The following is a 17,611-nucleotide window of genomic DNA, read 5'->3' as shown; positions in this document are numbered from 1 at the left end:
TATTGTTCCTGGGTGTGTTTGTGAGGGTGTTGACAAGGGGGATTAACATTTGAGACAGTGGACTTGGAGAGAAAGACCCACCCTCAAGCTGCGTGGGCACCATCTAATCAGCTGCCAGCGTGGCTAGGATAAAAGCAGACAAAAGAATGTGGTAGGACTGGACCGGCCTGAGTCTTCTGGCCTCCATCTTTCTCCCATGCTGGATGATTCTTGCCTTCAAAATGTTGGACTCCACATGTAACCACCAGGGATTCACCTTTCCTGCTGCCTAGACAGAGTTAATTTATCAAGGCAGGGGAATTGCAATAAAGAAAGGGTAATTCACGCAAAGCCAACTGTTTAGGAGACCGGAGTTTTATTATTACTCAAATCATTCTCCCTGAGCGTTCTGAGAGCAGAGTTTTTAAGAACAACTTGGTGGATGGGGGGAAGCCAGTGAGCCAGGAGTGCTGATTGGTCAGGGATGAAATCATAAGGAACAGAAGCTGTCTTCTTGCCATAGAGTTAGTTTCTGTGTGGGACCCACAAGATTGGATGAGCCAGTTTATCAATCTGGGTGGCGCCAGCTGATCCATCAAGTGCAGGGTCTGAAAAATATCTCAAACACTGATCTTAGGAGTAGCTTGAGGGGCGGAGGTCAGAATCTCGTAGCCTCCAGCTGCATGACTCCTAAATCATAATTTCTAATCTTGTGGCTAATGTTAGTTCTATAAAAGCAATCTAGTCCCCAGGCAAGAAGGAGGTCTGATTTGGGAAAGGGCTGTTACCATCTTTGTTTTAAACTATAAACTATAAACTAAGTTTCTCCCAAAGTTAGTTCAGCCTACTACCAGAAGCAAGATGGAGTTGGTTAAGTTAGATCTCTTTCACTGTTTCAGTCATAATTTGCAAAGGCAGTTTCACAAGTTCTTCAGCTTTTGAACTCTTGGACCTAAATAGTGGTTTGCCAGGGACTCTCAGGCCTTCGGTCACAGACTGAAGACTGTACTGTCAGCTTCCCTACTTTTGAGGTTTTGGGACTCAGACTGGCTTTCTTGCTCCTCAGCTTGCAGACGGCCTATTGTGGGACTTCACCTGTGATTGTGAGTCAGTACTCCTTAGCAAACTCCCTTTCATATATACATCTTTCCTATTAGTCCTGTCCCTCTAGAGAACTCTGACTAATACAGTATTTTACTTAGTTCTCTGACTTTGTAGAGCAGGGGTGTGAAGAGAGAGGGGCGAGTTATCTAATTAAATGTAGTGCTGGGAAACATGAAGGCTACCTTAGTCATTTCTTTCAACTCTTCTGTACTTTAAAAATCATTAAAGCTGAGAGGACCACATGAAGACCTTGATGTACTGATGCTGACAATGAAACAATAAGAACAGCAAGAAGAAATAACTAAAGTAGCAGTAAAAAATGAAGCCAGTCTGCTTTGGAGAGATTCTTCATGTACACTGTGTGGCTATGGAATAACTTACGTTTTCAGTTTTTTAAATAGTGTAGGATAAATGGGTTATTTAAAATGTTTCTTCATTAAAAATAATGATGTGATGACTCTTTTATTGCTTAAATTTTTGTTTGAATTATAAGTCACCTCTTAGAAGTGAATACAATAAGAAAATCTTAGCATATGTTGAAAAATGATGCTGCAGAGTATTTGTGCCATTTTTTGCTCCTCCACAAAATTAGGAGAGTGTATTAGTCCATTTTCATGCTGCTAATAAATATATAGCCAAGACTGGGGGGGGAAAAAAGAGGTTTATTTGGACTTACAGTTCCATATGGCTGGGGAGGCCTCAGAATCATGGCAGGAGGCAAAAGGCACTTCTAACATGGCAGTGACAAGAGAAAAAGAGAAAGAAGCAAAAACAGAAACCCCTGATAAACACATCAGATCTTATGAGCCTTATTCACTACCATGAGGACAGTATGGAGAAAGCTATCCCCATGATTAAAATTATCTCCCACCAGGTTCCTCTCACAGCACATGAGAATTATGAGAATACAATTAAAAATGAGATTTGGGTGGGGACACAGAGCCAAACTATAAGATTCTGCCCCTGGCACCTCCCAACCTCATATCTGCACATTTCAAAGCCAATCATGCCTTCCCAACAGTCCCCAAAGTCTTAACTCATTTCACCATTAATCCAAAAGTTCACAGTCCGAAGTCTCATCTGAGACAATGCAAGTCCCTTCCACCTACGAGCCTGTAAAATCAAAAGCAAGCTAGTTACTTCCTAGATACAATGGGCTTACATGTATTGGGTAAATACAGCCATTCCAAATGGGAGAAATTGGCCAAAACGAACTGGTTACAGGGCCCATGAAAGTCCAAAATCCAGCGAGGCAGTCAGATTTTAAAGCTCCAAAATGATCTTCTTTGACTCCAGGTCTAAATCTGGGTCATGCTGATGTAAGAGGTGGGTTACCATGGCCTTGGGCAGCTGTGAACCTGGAGCTTTACAGGGTATAGCCTCTCTCCCAGCTGCTTTCATGGGCCAGAATTGAGTGTCTGCAACTTTTCCAGACACACGGTGCAAGCTGTCAGTGGATCTACCATTCTGGAGTCTGGAAGACGATGGCCCTCTTCTCACAGCTCCACGAGGCAGTGCCCCAGTAGGGACTCTGTGTGGGAGCTCCCACTTGACATTTCCCTTCTGCACTGCCCTTGCAGAGATTCTCCATGAGGGCCCCATCCCTGCAGCAACTTTTGCCTGGGCATCCAGGCATTTCTATGTATCTTCTGAAATCTAGGCAGAGGTCCCCAAACCTCAATTCTTGACTTCTTTGCACCTGCAAGCTCAACACTACATGGAACTGCAAAGACTTGGGGCTCTCACCCTCTGAAGCCACAGCCTGAGCTCTACATTGGCCCCTTTCAGCTATGACCTGTGTGTCTGGGACACAGGACACTAAATCCCTAGGCAGCACACAGCACGGTGACCCTGAGCTAAGGCCCACGAAACCACTTTTCTTTTTCCTGTGCCTCCAGACTTGTGATGGGATGGGCTGCCATGAAGGCCTCTGACATGGCCTGGTGACATTTTCCCCATAGTCTTGAGGATTAACATTAGGCTCCTTGCCACTTATGCAAATTTTTGCAACCGGCTTGAATTTTTCCTCAGAAAATGGGTCTTTCTTTTCTACTGCATTGGCAGACTGCAAATTTTCTGAGCTTTTTTGTTCTGTTTCCCTTTAAAAATGGAATGCTTTTAACAGCATCCAAGTCGGCTTTTGAATGCTTTGCTGCTTAGAAATTTATTCCGCCAGATACCCTAAATGATCTCTCTCAAGTTCAAAATTTCACAAATTGGTAAAATACTGCCAATCTCTTTGCTAAAACATAACAAGAATCACCTTTGCTCCAGTTCCCACAAGCCTCATCTCCATCTGAGACCACCTCATTCTGGACCTTATTGTTCATATCACTATCAGCATTATTGTCAAAGCCATTCAGCAAGATTCTAGGAGGTTCCAAACTTTCCCACATTTTTCTGTCTTCTTCTGAGCCCTCCAAACTGCTCCAACCTCTGCCTGTTACCCAGTTCCAAAATGGCTTCCACATTTTCATGTACCTTTTCAGCAATGCCCCACTCTACTGGTACCAATTTACTGTATTAGTCAATTTTCACACTGGTGATACAGACATACCCTAGACTGGTGGAAAAAAGAGTTTTAAATGTATTTATAGTTCCACTTGGCTGTGGAGGCCTCAGAATCATGGCGGGAGGCAAAAGGCACTTCTATTATGGCAGAGGCAAGAGAAAATAAGAAAGAAGCAAAAGTGGAAACCCCAGATAAACCCATCAGATCTTGTGAGACTTACTCACTACCATGAGGACAGTATGGAGGAAACCGCCTACATGATTAAAATTATCTCCCACCAGGTTCCTCCCACAGCACATAGGAATTATGGGAATACAATTCAAAATGAGATTTGGGTGGGGACACAGAGCCAAACCATATCAGAGAGTGTCTATTTCCTCATGCCTCAAAGAGAGATGGGTTATGGAGAAGAGAGCCACCACCCTCCAGACCACATAATGGTAGATCCATGGACAGTTTGCAGTGTGTGCCTAGAAAAGCTGCAAACACTCAACACCAGCCTGTGAAAGCAGCCAAGAGGGAGGCTGCACCCTTCAAAGTCACAGGGGCAGAGCAGCCCGAGGCCGTGAGAACCCACCTCTTAAATCAGCATGACCTGGATGTAGACCTGGAGTCAAAGGAGATCATTTTGGATCTTTAAAATTTGACTGCCTCGCTGGAAACTTTTCTGTTTTTGAAAAACAGAATTTAAGTCATATATGAAGGAATTAAACATTAAGATAGAAAAGTAGTAAACATTTCACACACAAATATCAGAGTACGTTTTTACAAATTAATAGACTTAAATAGGATATTAATGATTTTAACAGCAGAGGGAAGAAGAAGAAGGTACAGAAATTTTTTGGAATGTTTACTTAATGAAGTGTTCCTTAAAACTAATGCAAAATTCCAATTTATGAGTAACTGAAAGACTTGAAAAGAAAAAAGAAATGAATAGCTTCCTGAGGGTAAAAGGGCCCTGGATTGGCAGAAATGCATGTATTGATAAATGATGAGGGAGTTAGGAACACAAGCCAGAAAGATAACTCATTATTTAAAAAAAGAAGAGGAAGATAATAGGCAAAGGAAGAAGATATTTTGAAGTACTAAATTCATTAGCAATTGATAAGGAATGTGTGGAGATTTTGCTGGTGTTGGTAATGTGAAAAAACTTTAATAACACATGAAAAAAATACTTAAGATCCAAAATGATAGTGGATATGAAAACACTCCCCAAACTATAAAGCATCATAGCAATGCAATATATGATTATTATGTTATGAATCCCACTATTAGATCGCAAGTTATTTGAGAAATAATCTGTTAGTATACATCTGTGACAGAAAAATAATCATAATGGAAGATGTCATTTTACTGGTTGCCCAGTTTGTATTATGAAGGGACTTGTTATTAACTGAGTAGTTTTCCAAGTAGTTCTGCATGCCAGTGAGGAACAATTACTACTATCATTTTTTAGACTAAATAAAAACTAGTGAATTTTATCATATGTTAATGAGATTGGACAAAAGCAGTACTCAGGAGCTGAGCAGTTAAAACAGCTTCTAAAAAATAAGCACTACAGTAGATAATAAATTTGATAATATTGTCCTGTCTACTTACTATAAACATGTGTGGCGCAGGCTCTAAGTTTATGAATAATGATTTCATTTTGAAGTAATTAGGATTCAATGCCATTAACAGCAGGATGTCTGGATAATTATATTTTAGAATGAAATCTCTAAGAAAAGGCCTTTCTGTTCTTATGACAATTATGTGTGTGATTAATGGTATAAATGACAATATCCAATATACATACAGAACAGCAAAAATTAACTGTATCTATCATGAATGACAGTATGAAAATTAGATGAAATCAATAATCACAAGTAAGGGATGGCTTTGTTAATATTGTTGTGTTCTCCAAGGCAGGGCCAACTGAGGTAGCGGTGGGAGGGGGCGGGGGTGTATATGGATGGGACTTTTGCCATTCTATCTAGAGTCTCAGTGAAGATAAATCAGTATATATCAATTATGTGCATTGTCTAAATGTTCCACAATCTCAAGGATGCTTGAGTGCCAGAGGAACATCTGAGGATCCAATTGTGAAAATTGCCATAAGCAACCCTTTCAGCAGGAAGATTCAGTTTTAGGATTTTTCGTATTTTTAGAGTAATGTTCCCAGGGACATCTCTCTGTGAAATGAGACAGTGCAACTGTTCTTAGGCAAAGCGCACAGCCTCAGGCTTCTGCCTCAGGGATCAGGACATTTACCTCTGTAGTGAGAAACCTACAGGACTCCAAAGCCAATGAAGTGCACTCAGTTTTTCTTTTTTTCCTTTTTGACATATTTGGCTCTTCTTCAGCCCTATCCTTCACAAATACACGTGTGCACACACAGGCACATAGAAATACTTGAGGGTTTTTCTGTTTTTGTTTAGTCTTATTATAAGACTTTTTAAAGACTTCCATAAACTCTATTTTCATTTAAAAAAAAACTTTCCTTAGAAGTGTCTTGTAGCTATTTATTCTGCCTTGCAAGCCTCACATATATATCTCACTAAATCTAGACACTAGACATCTATCCATGTCGTTACACTAAGTACTTTTTCCGTTCTTATTTCTTTACCATGTTATGATTATTATTATTTCCCAGGGTCTTTAAAAATGGCTTAATGTTAAAAAATGTAAAATACAGATACAGAATAGTATATTACCGTATTCTTTTTCTTTCTTTTTTTTTTTTACTTTAAGTTCTAGGGTACATGTGCACAATGTGCAGATTTGTTATATATGTATACATGTGCCATGTTGGTGTGCTGCACCCATCAACTCGTCATTTACTTCAGGTATAACTCCCAATGCCATCCCTCCCCACTCCCCCCACTGCAAAATAGGCCCTGGTGTGTGATGTTCCCCATCCTATGTCCAAGTGTTCTCATTGTTCAATTCCCACCTATGAGTGAGAACATGTGGTGTTTGGTTTTCTGTTCTTGCAATAGTTTGCTGAGAATGATGGTTTCCAGCCGCATCCATGTCCCTACAAAGGACACAAACTCATCCTTTTTTATGGCTGTATAGTATTCCATGGTGTTTATGTGCCACATTTCTTAATCCAGTCTGTCACTGATGGACATTTGGGTTGATTCCAAGTCTTCGATATTGTAAATAGTGCTGCAATAAACATACAAGTGCATGTGTCTTTATAGCAGCATGACTTACAATTCTTTGAGTATATACCCAGTAATAGGATGGCTGAGTCAAATGGTATTTCTAGTTCTAGATCCTTGAGGAATCACCACACTGTTTTCCACAATGGTTCAAATAGTTTACAATCCCACCAACCGTGTAAAAGTGTTCCTATTTCTCCACATCCTCTCCAGCACCTGTTGTTTCCTGATGTTTTAATGATTGCTATTCTAGCTGGTGTGAGATGGTATCTCATTGTGGTTTTGATTTGCATTTCTCTGATGGTGAGTGATGATGAGCATTTTTTCATGTGTCTGTTGGCTGTATGAATGTCTTCTTTTGAGAAATGTCAGTTCATATCCTTTGCCCACTTTTTGATGAGGTGGTTTGTTTTTTTCTTGTAAATTTGATTGAGTTCTTTGTAGGTTCTGGGTATTAGCCCATTGTCAGATGAGTAGATTGCAAAAATTTTCTCCTATTCTGTAGGTTGCCTGTTCATTCTGATGGTAGTTTCTTTTGCTGTGCAGAAGGTCTGTAGTTTAATTAGATCCCATTTGTTAATTTTGGCTTTTGTTGCCATTGCTTTTGGTGTTTTAGACATGAAGTCCTTGCCCATGTCTATGTCCTGAATGGTATTACCTGGGTTTTCTTCTAGGGTTTTTATGGTTTTAGGTCTAACATTTAAGTCTCTAATCTATCTTGAATTAATTTTCATATAAGGAGTAAGGAAAAGATCCAGTTTCAGCTTTCTACTTATGGCTAGCCAATTTTCCCAGCACCATTTATTAAATAGGGAATCCGTTCCCCATTTCTTGTTTTTGTCAGGTTTGACAAAGATCAGATGGCTGTAGATGTGTGGTATTATTTCTGAGGACTCTGTTCTGTTCCATTGGTCTGTATCTCTGTTTTGGTACCAGTACCATGCTGTTTTGGTGACTGTAGCCTTGTAGTATAGTTTGAAGTCAGGTAGCATGATGCCTCTAGCTTTGATCTTTTGGCTTAGGATTGTCTTGGCAATGCCGGGTCTTTTTTGGTTCCATATGAACTTTAAAGCAGTTTTTTCCTGTTCATCATGGATATTGGTCTAAAATTCTCTTTTTTTGGTTGTATCTCTGCCAGCCAGGCTTTGATATCAGGATGATGCTGATCTCATAATGTGAGTTAGGGATAATTCCTTCTTTTTCTATTGATTGGAATAGTTTCAGAAGGAATGGTATCAACTCCTCCTTGTACCTCTGGTAGAATTCGGCTGTGAATCCATCTGGTCCTGGACTTTTTTTGGTTGGTAGGCTGTTAATTATTGCCTCAACTTCAGAGTCTGCTATTAGTCTATTCAGGGATTCAACTTCTTCTTGGTTTAGTCTTGGGAGAGTATAGGAAATTATCCATTTCTTCTAGATTTTCCAGTTTATTTGTGTAGAAGTGTTTATAGTATTCTCTGATGGCAGTTTGTATTTCTGTGGGGTCAGTAGTGATATCCCCTTTATCATTTTTTATTGCATCTATTTGATTCTTCTCTTTTTTCTTCTTTATTAGTCTTGCTAGCAGTTTATCAATTTTGTTGATGTTTTTGAAAAACCAGCTCCTGGATTCACTGATTTTTTTGGAGGGTTTTTTGTGTCTCTATCTCCTTCAGTTCTGCTCTGATCTTACTTATTTCTTGCCTTCTGCTAGCTTTTGAATGTGTTTGCTCTTGCTTCTCTAGTTCTTTTAATTGTGATGTTAGGGTGTCAATTTTAGATCTTTCCTGATTTCTCTTGTGGGCTTTTAGTGGTATAAATTTCCCTCTACACACTGCTTTAAATGTGTCCCAGAGATTCTGGTATGTTTTATCTTTGTTCTCATTGGTTTCAAAGAACATCTTTATTTCTGCCTTCATTTCGTTATGTACCCAGTAGTCATTCAGGAGCAGGTTGTTCAGTTTCCATGTAGTTGAGCGGTTTTGATTGAATTTCTTAGTCCTGTGTTCTAGTTTGATTACACTGTGGTCTGAGAGACAGTTTGTTATAATTTCTGTTCTTGTACATTTGCTGAGGAGTGCTTTACTTCCAAATATGTGGTCAATTTTGGAATAAATGTGATGTGGTGCTGAGAAGAATGTATATTCTGTTGATTTGGGGTGGAGAGTTCTGTAGATGTCTATTAAGTCTGCTTGGTGCTGAGTTGAGTTCAATTCCTGGATATCCTTGTTAACTTTCTGTCTCGTTGATCTGTCTATTGTTGACAGTGGTGTGTTAAAGTCTCTCATTATTATTGTATGGGAGTCTAAGTCTCTTTGTAAGTCTCTAAGTACATGCTTTATGAATCTGGGTGCCCCTATATTGGGTGCATATATATTTAGGATAGTTAGCTCTTCCTGATGAATTGATGCCTTTACCATTATGTAATGGCCTTCTTTGTCTCTTTTGATCTTTGATGGTTTAAAGTCTGTTTTATCAGAGACTAGGATTGCAAACCCTGCTTTTTTTTGTTTTCCATTTGCTTGGTAGATCTTCCTGCATCCCTTTATTTTGAACCTATGTGTGTCTCTGCATGTGAGATGGGTCTTCTGAATACAGCATACTGATGAGTCTTGACTCTTTATCCAACTTGCCAGTCTGTGTCTTTTAATTGAACCATTTAGTCCATTTACATTTAAGGTTAATATTGTTATGTGTGAACTTGGTCCTGTCATTGTGATATTAGCTGGTTATTTTGCCCATTAGTTGATGCAGTTTCTTCCTGGCATCAATGGACTTTACATTTTGGCATGTTTTTGCAATGGCTGGTACCTGTTGTTCCTTTCCATGTTTAGTGCTTCCTTCAGGATCTCTTGTAGGCCAGTCCTGGTGGTGACAAAATCTCAGCATTTGCTTGTCTGTAAAGGATTTTATTTCTCCTTTACTTATGGAACTTAGTTTGGCTGCATATGAAATTCTGGGTTTAAAATTCTTTTCTTAAATAATGCTGAATATTGGCCCCCACTCTCTTCTGGCTTGGAGAGTTTCTGCCGAGAGAACTGCTGTTAGTCTGATGGGCTTCCCTTTGTGGGAAACTCGACCTTTCTCTCTGGCTGCCCTTAAGATTTTTTCCTTCATTTCAACTTTGGTGAATCTGACAATTATGTGTCTTGGGGTTGCTCTTCTCAAGGAGTTTCTTTGTGGCATTCTCTGTATTTCCTGAATTTGAATGTTGGCCTGCCTTACTAGGTTGGGGAAGTTCTCCTGGATGATATCCTGCAGAGTGTTTTCCAACTTGGTTCCATTTTCCCCATCACTTTCAGGCACCCCAATCAGACGTAGATTTGGTCTTTGCACATAATCCCATATTTCTTGAAGGCTTTGTTCATTTCTTTTTACTCTTTTTTCTCTATACTTCTCTTCTCGCTTCATTTCATTCATTTGATCTTCAATCGCTGATACTCTTTCTCCCTGTTGATTTAGTCAGTTACTGAAGCTTGTGCATTTGTCACGTAGTTTTCATATTATGGTTTTCATATCTATCAGGTCTTTTAAGAACATCTCTACTTTGGTTATTCTAGTTAGCCATTTATCAAATCTTTTTTCAAGATTTTTAGTTTCTTTGCACTGGTTACATAGTTTCCCCCTTTAGCTCTGAGAAGTTTGATGGACTGAAGCCTTCTTGTCTCAACTCGTCAAACTCATTCTCTGTCTAGCTTTGTTCTGTTCTTGGTGATGAACTGCGTCCCTTTGGAGGGGGAGATGCACTCTGATTTTTTCAATTTCCAGCTTTTCTGCACTGCTTTTCCCCCATCTTTGTGGGTTTATCTGCCTTTGGTCTTTGATGATTTGAGAGATGTACTGATGGGGTTTTGGAGTGGGTGTCCTTTCTGTTTGTTAGTTTTCCTTCTAACAGTCAGGACGCTCGGCTGCAGGTCTGTTGGAGATTGCTTGAGGTCCACTCCAGACCCTGTTTGCCTGGGTATCAGCAGCGGAGGCTGCAGAAGATAGAATATTGCTGAACACAAGTGTTGCTGTCTGATTCTTTCTCTGGAAGCTTCATCTCAGGGGTGTACCCAGCCGTGTGAGGTGTGAGGTGTCAGTCTGCACCTAGTGGGGGATGTCTCCCAGTTAGGCTACTCAGGATTCAGGGACTCACTTGAGCAGACAGTCTGTCCGTTCTCAGATCTCAGCCTCCCTGCTGGGAGATCCACTGCTCTCTTCAAAGCTGTCAAACAGGGACATTTACCTCTGCCGAGGTTTCTGCTGCTTTTTGTTTAGCTATGCCCTGTCCCCGGAGGTGGAGTCTACAGAGGAAGGTAGGCCTCCTTGAGCTGTGGTGGGTACACCCAATTCGAGCTTCCTGGTGGCTTTGTTTACCTACCTAAGCCTCAACAATGGTGGGTACCCCTCCCCCAGCCTCGCTGCTGCCTTGCAGTTAGATCTCAGACTGCTATGCTAGCAATGAGGGAGGCTCTGTGGGTGTGGGACCTTCTGGGCCAGGTGTGGGATATAATCTCCTGATGTGTCATTTGCTAAGACCCTTGGTAAAGCACATATTAGGGTGGGAGTAATCTGATTTTCCAGGTGTTGTGTGTCTCAATTTCCTTTGGCTAGGAAAAGGAATTCCCTTCCCCCTCGCGCTTCCCAGGTGAGGCAATGCCTTGCCCTGCTTCAGCTCTCGCTGGTCAAGCTGCATCTGTGGACCAGCACCAACTGTCTGACACAACCCAGTGAGATGAACCTGGTACCTCAGTTGAAAATAGAGAAATCATCCGTCTTCTGTGTCATTTATGCTGGGAGCTAGAGGCTGGAACTATTCCTATTTGGCCATCTTGGGCACGCCAATTCTATTACCATATTCTTATTCTTCAGCTTAAATTACTCTGAATTCATTACCTTCCCTATTAACCTTCTTCTGGATTATTTTGATGTCAAATCTAGGCTTTATATAATTTTACCCCTAAATGTAGTAGCATGTATCTTTAAAATATAAGAATCATCATTTAAAACATAGTCATGGTATAATTATCTCACATATTCTGTCCAGTGAATCCCTGAATTTTCCATTCTGTTCTTAAACCAAATTTACTGCTTCATAGTTCTAACTGCATCATTAAACAAATAAACATATTTTTGCCCTCATCCTATTGTCCTTAAAATAAAATCCTTTTCTTAAAGGATCACCTGTTTTGACTATTTGTTACTTAAACTTATGTTTTTGATAACCTCAAATTCTTCACTTTTCTTTGGGAAGCATCATTTTATTTTGTTGTAGAAAATAATGTAGAAAATGGCTAGAGAGAAGGAAAGTTGCACTTCACAAAGCGGAAGTAGCATGAGCAAAGAAAGAGAAGCATAGAAAGTGCATTTTGAGTTCAATTAAGTCCAGTAATTTTCATATGTCCAGAGCCCAGGGAGGCTGGTAGATATTAACAGAGGGTAAGGATGTAAAAGAAAGCAGAATTCCAACCTGTGTGTCATGCATGCATGCTTCAGCTCTTTCTAAAAGGTTATAAAACTGAGGGATTTTTCCCGGAAGGTAACCTGATAAGAATAGAATTTTACCAAGACTCGTAAAAGACAATGTGGAAAATACATTCGCAACTGCACAAGTCAGCAGCCTATCCCAAGTCAGCAGCCTATCCCAACATTTAAAGTGAGAGACACTAGGGACTTGGCAATACCGTAGGGCATCCTAAGGTAATGACAATGAACAGGGGCAGATTTCAGATAGACGACACTGAAAGAAATTGATGGAATAAAAGAGGAGAAATCTTTGATGACTTTAGATTTGGTTTTTACCTCAAGATTGAACTAACTGAATAGATTTTGATGCAATTCAATGTATGGAACATAGGAAAACAGATTAAGGTAGGGGTATTGGGAAAGGAGGCAAAGAAAGTTTGGGACTTTAGCTTGGGACATATTGAGCTGGGAGATCCTGTAGCATGTATTTAAGATGAAATATGTAGTAGGCAGTTAAACTAATCCAGCATGGGATTGAAATCTGTACTGAGGAATTAGACCCAAGAGTTAATGTTTAGTTGATGTGGAAGCCTTGAGAATGCACCTGGAAGAACAGTAGGATGTCAGAACAGTAGAGATTTGAAGTCCATTGACCAGGCTGAGGCTGTATCCACCAGGGAGGCTCCCTGCCAATGACTGAGTGCAAGGGTGCAGCAAGAACCAGATGGCAGACCTGCTCCTGCCAGCGCTGGAACTCCTTTGTTGGACAAAGGACTCCCTTAAGGGCTTTGTCAAAACCTTCATCCCTAAGGATATGTCAGTTTGGGAAGCTTCCATCCAAGGTTCTCTCCCAGCCTTCTCTGCTTTCTTATTACATGTTCCAACTCTTCCTGCACCCTCACATTTCCCCTAAAAAATCTTTACTTATTTAAACCCATCTTGCTGGCATCTGTTTCTCAGAGGACTCTGACTAATGCAGTGGGTGATTGAACTTATAATGGTGTTGTAGAGCTTGTTAAAAAAACATTGACCATTCCTTGTTTAGAGTTGGTCAATGTTTTTGAGGGATCAGCAGAAGAGGAACATTGTATTGAGGTTCTGAAATATGTAAGACCTAAAAGGAAAGCCTTTATTCTAGGCATTGCTTAACATAGACATAGAAGACCTAATCTTTGGCTTCGGATGATCCCACATCCTTGTATGGTCCCTTGGATGTGTGGCTAGTCCCATCATGTCTCTCACTTTAATTACCATTTTCCAGAAGTCAAAATACAAGCCATAAGAGGTATCTTTTCCTAAAATGCTTTTATTTTAATATAAACCACCAATTCTTCCCCACCCACTAAATGATTTCAGCTGGACCCTCTGGAACGACTACTGTTGGTTAAGTCAATCCCCTTATATGTTCATCTTGTTTGTCGAATGTTCCCTTTTGCTTTCTTCCTTAATGGAAAAATCTCAAAGGAAAGACATCATAGCTCTTTAAGGTTAACATTTCTAATAAATACCACTGGCTATTATTGGTTAAAGACCATTTATTCTGTGCTAGGTATTGTTACTTGTTTGGTATACTTTATTTTATATATTGATCTTTCAATAATCCAGTAAGATAATTAATGCATCCAACTTTAACAGATGGGTAAAACTTTCTAAAACCTCTTGAATGGAAAGCAGCAGAGTCAAATGCAAATAAGCTGATTCAGGGCCAGGGATCTCTGAGCCCTTCACTGCTCTTTCCATGTTCTCCAGCATTCCACATGCCACGGAGTCTGCAGAATGGATTGGTATTGTGATGGTTCCGTGATTCTTCCTTCCTCTTGAGATTCCTTCTTTGAGATTCATCCCTCCTCTACCAAACTTGGTTGAGAAGTTTGGTTTCTTGTCCATGGTATCTGTGTCTCCTCATGTTGTACCAATTTTCTAGGGACAATGTGGCTTATTATTCACAACCTTGGTCTCAAGTTTTTGTGGCTTCTTGGAGCCAAACAATATTGAATTCAAATACCCCTTGGCAAAGAGTTCTAACAGACACACTCTGGATCTTTCCCTCACCTTAACTGCACTTGCTTTGGAAAAGTAAACCATATTCATTAATCATAATTATTGATATCTCTTATTTTCTCATTCCTAACATGCCTTCTGTTTGCATTCCTCAAGACCTTTAGAACATGGTTCATTCCATTCTTCCAGTCTAAGGCTGCTCTATTAGTTTTACTCTTGTTTCCAAGTAGATGTTTAGCTATTCTTCCTTTATACAACCGCTCTTTAAGATGTTCATCTGTGTATAAAGTCTACCTGACTTAAAGGGCTAAGTCAAAATATCACCAACAGACATTGTTATTATTATTTTTTACAATCTGTTATTAGTGTCCTAGTAGAAGAGAGTGATATGAAACAAATGGTGTATCAAGAGTCACATTATCTGGTCAAACAACACTTCTTAATTTATCTATTCACGGCAGTAAAGGGAAGAGGGAAAATAAATTAATATATTCTAAATAGTTTCTAACACATTATTATTTTTAAATACAGTGAAATAATAATGACCAGGATTTCAACAGACTCACCAGGTTTTTATAAATTATAAAAGTTTTACCAGTAAAAATATGTTCCTATATACATGCTATATACATATGTATGTGGTCCCGTGCCTATATACTATATTAGCTTATCTAATCTACAATCAGTTTGCCATGGATTAAGGTAATTATAATAGGTTACGAAGATATTCAGGTAAAAGCTCTGTGTTGAGAACCACTGGTTGTCATTAAGAAAAGCTAACTTGGCTTTTTTGCTAAGAGACTTTACATTTTACAACTGGTATGTTTGCCATGGTCCAGGGTCTGGCCTTCATTTGTGTGTGTCAGTAAGTCTGACCTTTCAGCTTTTAGAGTATATCCATTTCACTGATAGATGCCCATTAACTAAGTTCATAGAGCTGATGCATAAAAGTCACTTTATTAATTAAAAATAGCATAATTGTAGTAAGTGAACAAGCCAGTTATAATCATAATATTATATTCCATATTGCTAAACATAGAATGAAATGAAAAAGGATATTAGTGAAAGGATTTATTTAATAGCATCTGTTTATTGTATCTTAATGCATCTGCCTCCACAAAGGGCCTCAGGAACTGAGTTGTTTGGTTCTTAGCCAAGACACTCTCTTCCCTGCAGTGTCTGAATGAGTACTATTAATGTTTCCCTCTGTGAATTCCTGGCTTCTACATTTTTATTGCTGTTCAAACCTATCTCTTTCCCATCAAAGGAATTTTTCTTTAAACATGGTAATATAACATAAATGTCAGTCACAGAATCCCTGCCCATGGAGATCTAGGTAAAACTGCCTTTTAAATTCCTAATTATAGAATTTCTTGAAATCCATAGCCTTTCCCAAGATTTCTGTATGTTCTCAGAGGATAGTTATTATTTTAGTTATTCTTCTGTCATTACGTTCCTGCTTCTTCTCCTTCATGCATTTATTCAGATGTGATAGTATGTCCTTTATACATTTTTACATACATATACACATCCCTACTTACAGAAAACACTAATGATTACAGTAGGCAGATTTTGCCGATGCATTGTGTGTCAAAGGGAGGCTTCATACTAGTATGTTTGTTATGTGCTCCTTAAATAAATCTCTAGGCTGGGCACAGTGGCTGACTTATGAACCACCACTTCCCAGCACTTTGGGATGCTGGGGAGAGTGGATCGCCTTATCCCAGGAGTTCAAGACCAGAGTGGGCAACATGGTGAAACTCCATCTCTACAAAAAATACAAAAATCAGTCAGGCTTGGTAGCTCGTTCTTGTAGTCTCAACTACTTGGGATGCTGAGGTGGAAGAATCACTTGAACTTGGGAGGTGGAGGTTACAGTGAGCTGAGATCTGGCACCACTACATTCCAACCTGGGTGACAGAGTGAGACTCCATCTCATAAGTAAGTAAGTAAGTAAGTAAATAAATAAATAAATAAATAAATCTCTATTAGACACTCCTGTCTCCCAGAATTACTTTTAGTCACACTGTCATTATGATTTTCTCTCTCGATCTTCCTCTGTAGGCAGGTCGACCTCATATCCTTCTAGTACTCCTCTTTCTTCCTTCTTTATGTCCTGTTACTCACCACTCTTTTTCTACACTGTTCTCCATCTTTCACATTCTTCTTTCTTTTTCCCATAGAGAATAAATCTTGTATTTCATTTTTCTAAACTTGAGCTCTCCAAACTTCCAGGAAGCCTGAAATATGAAAGTGTTCTTTATTTACAGGATTTCTCCTAATGAAACGATTGTATATTTTCAATGACAATTTAAATAGTTACTTCTTATACTGTCAAATCTTGAGGAACTGGGAACTTTTTGATTTTCAAGATGACATCATACCTCTGTTATGCATTAACTTTTTCAATTTACTTTCAGAGAGAAATATTTTACCCAAGTTTTTGTTACACATTTTCCATTTACATCTGTGTATCACCCACAGTTTGAATCCTATTATCAAAACATAAAAAAAATTGTCATCATTTTGACACCTGGAATTTTAAGCTATATTTATCCATTTGTATAACTATTTGGCCTCTATGGATGGGAAGGTTGAATCTAATCAGAATAATTTAAAAATTCTAACTGTAGTATAAAGAATTTTAAAGTGCAGAAAACTTCATCTAAATCAATCAAAAGTCTTTTGAAGTTTTAATGCTTCAAGTTTTCGTTTTTTTTTTTTTTTTTTAAATTTGTAATGGTCTGAAAAAAAATTCAAATAAATATGCCCAGAGAGTCATCTTTTTTATTTCTTTTATTATTATTAATATTAAAGTTCTAGGGTACATGTGCATAATGTGCAGGTTTGTTACATATGTATACTTGTGCCATGTTGCTGTGCTGCACCCATCAACTCGTCAGCACCCATCAATTCGTCATTTACATCAGGTATAACTCCCAATGCAATCCCTCCCCCTCCCCCCTCCCCATGATAGGTCCCGGTGTATGATGTTCCCCTTCCCAAGTCCAAGTGATCTCATTGTTCAGTTCTCACCTATGAGTGAGAAAATGTAGTGTTTGGTTTTCTGTTCTTGCGATAGTTTGCTGAGAATGATGGTTTCCAGCTGCATCCATGTCCCTACAAAGGACACGAACTCATCCTTTTTTATGGCTGCATAGTATTCCATGGTGTATATGTGCCACATTTTCTTAATCCAGTCTGTCACTGATGGACATTTGGGTTGATTCCAAGTCTTTGCTATTGTGAATAGTGCCGCAATAAACATACGTGTTCATGTGTCTTTATAGCAGCATGATTTATGATCTTTTGGGTATATACGCAGTAATGGGATGGCTGGGTCATATGGTAATTCTAGTTCTAGATCCTTGAGGAATCGCCATAATGTTTTCCATAATGGTTGAACTAGTTTACAATTCCACCAACAGTGTAAAAGTGTTCC

This window comes from Macaca nemestrina, chromosome 5, assembly GCF_043159975.1.
Source record: "Macaca nemestrina isolate mMacNem1 chromosome 5, mMacNem.hap1, whole genome shotgun sequence".
NCBI classification, from domain to species: Eukaryota; Metazoa; Chordata; class Mammalia; order Primates; family Cercopithecidae; genus Macaca; species Macaca nemestrina.
Note: the sequence above shows the minus strand (reverse complement) of the source record.